Here is a 2,618-nt window from a genome sequence, read left to right as displayed (position 1 = left end):
TCTCTGTACCAATACCATGCAGTTTTTATCACTATTGCTCTGTAATACTGCTTGAATTCAGGGATAGTGATTCCCTCTGAAGTCCTTTTATTTTTGAGGATAGTTTTAGCTATCCTGGGTTTTTTGTTATTCCAGATGAATTTGCAAATTGTTCTGTCTAACTCTTTGAAGAATTGGATTGGTATTTTGATGGGGATTGCATTGAATCTGTAGATCGCTTTTGGTAAAATAGCCATTTTTACTATATTAATCCTGCCAATCCATGAGCATGGGAGATCTTTCCATCTTCTGAGGACTTCTTCAATTTCTTTCTTCAGAGTCTTGAAGTTCTTATTGTACAGATCCTTACTTGCTTGGTTAAAGTCACACCGAGGTATTTTATATTATTTGGGTCTATTATGAAGGGTGTTGTTTCCCTAATTTCTTTCTCGGCTTGTTCTCTTTTGTGTAGAGGAAGGCTATTGATTTATTTGAGTTAATTTTATACCCAGCCACTTGCTTGGTATACTTTATACTTGCTGAAGTTGTTTATCACCTTTAGTAGTTCTCTGGTGGAACTTTTGGGATCACTTAAATATACTATCATATCATCTGCAAATAGTGATATTTTGACTTCTTCTTTTCCGATCTGTATCCCCTGACCTCCTTTTGTTGTCTGATTGCTCTGGCTAGAACTTCAAGAACTATATTGAATAAGTAGGGAGAGAGTGGGCAGCCTTGTCTAGTCCCTGATTTTAGTGGGATTGCTTCAAGTTTCTCTCCATTTATTTAATGTTAGCAACTGGTTTGCTGTATATGGCTTTTACTATGTTTAGGTATGGGCCTTGAATCCCTATTCTTTCCAGGACTTTTATCATGAAGGGGTGTTGAATTTTGTCAAATGCTTTCTCAGCATCTAATGAAATGATCATGTGGTTTTGTTCTTTCAGTTTGTTTATGTAATGGATCACGTTGATGGTTTTCCGTACATTAAAACATTTCTGCATGCCTGGGATGAAACCTACTTGATCATGGTGGATGATTGTTTTGATGTGCTCTTGAATTCGGTTTGCCAGAATTTTATTGAGTATTTTTGCGTCGATATTCATAAGGGAAATTGGTCTGAAGGTCTCTTTCTTTGTTGGGTCTTTGTGTGGTTTAGGTATAAGCTTCTCGGCCTTTTGGCTAAGATCAAGGGTAGTATCTGTCCTTGTCAGTTTAGGTATAAGAGTAATTGTGGCTTCATAGAAGGAATTCGGTAGTGCTCCATATGTTTCAATTTTGTGGAATAGTTTGGATAATATTGGTATGAGGTCTTCTATGAAGGTCTGATAGAATTCTGCACTAAACCTGTCTGGATATGGGCTCTTTTTGGTTGTGAGACCTTTAATGACTGCTTCTATTTCCTTAGGAGTTATGGGGTTGTTTAACTGGTTTATCTGTTCCTGATTTAACTTCGATACCTGGTATCTGTCTAGGAAATTGTCCATGTCCTATAGATTTTCAAGTTTTGTTGAATATAGGCTTTTATACTAAGATCTGATGATTTTTTGAATTTCCTCTGAATCTGTAATTATGTCTCCCTTTTCATTTCTGATTTTGCTAATTTGGATACACTCTCTGTGTCCTCTCGTTAGTCTGGCTAAGGGTTTATCTATCTTGTTGATTTTCTCAAAGAACCAACTTTTGGTTCTGTTGATTTTTTCTATGGTCCTTTTTGTTTCTACGTGGTTGATTTCAGCTCTGAGTTTGATTATTTCCTGCCTTCTACTCCTCCTGGGTGTATTTCCTTCTTTTTGTTCTAGAGATTTTAGCTGTGCTTTCAAGCTGGTGACATATGCTCTTTCCTTTTTCTTTCTGCAGGCACTCAGCGCTATGAGTTTTCCTCTTAGCACAGCTTTCGTTGTGTCCCATAAGTTTGGGTATGTTGTACCTTCATTTTCCTTAAATTCTAAAAAGTCTTTAATTTCTTTCTTTATTTCTTCCTTGACCAGGTTATCATTGAGTAGAGCATTGTTCAATTTCCATGTATATGTGGGCATTCTTCCCTTATTTTTATTGAAGACCAGTTTTAGGCTGTGGTGGTCCGGTAGCACGCATGGGATTATTTCTATCTTTCTATACCTGTTGAGGCCCGTTTTTTGACCAATTATATGGTCAATTTTGGAGAAAGTACCATGAGGAGCTGAGAAGAAGGTATATCCTTTTGCTTTAGGATAGAATGTTCTATAAATATCTGTTAAGGTCTTTTGGCTCATGACTTCCCTTAGTCTGTCTACGTCTCTGTTTAATTTCTGTTTCCATGATCTGTACATTGATGAGAGTGGGGTGTTGAAGTCTCCTACTATTATTGTGTGAGGTGCAATGTGTGTTTTGAGCTTTAGTAAGGTTTCTTTTACGTATGTAGGTGCCCTTGTATTTGGGGCATAGATATTTAGGGTTGAGAGTTCATCTTGGTGGATTTTTCCTTTGATGAATATGAAGTGTCCTTCCTTATCTTTTTTGATGACTTTTAGTTAAAATTGATTTTATTTGATATTAGAATGGCTACTCCAGCTTGCTTCTTCTGACCATTTGCTTGGAAAGTTGTTTTCCAGCCTTTCACTCTGAGGTAGTGTCTGTCTTTGTCTCTGAGGTGT

The 2,618-nt window shown here is 36.9% G+C and overlaps 1 pseudogene; it reads left to right on the top strand.

Moving 5' to 3' along the window:
• Positions 1-1,144: 1,144 nt before the first annotated feature.
• On the top strand, positions 1,145-1,349 carry LOC120093486 (U2 spliceosomal RNA; annotated as a pseudogene).
• Positions 1,350-2,618: the final 1,269 nt, after the last annotated feature.

Source organism: Rattus norvegicus, chromosome 6 (assembly GCF_021556685.1).
Source record: "Rattus norvegicus strain SHRSP/BbbUtx chromosome 6, alternate assembly SHRSP_T2T, whole genome shotgun sequence".
Taxonomy (NCBI): Eukaryota; Metazoa; Chordata; class Mammalia; order Rodentia; family Muridae; genus Rattus; species Rattus norvegicus.
This window is presented reverse-complemented; position numbering and strand designations above follow the sequence as displayed.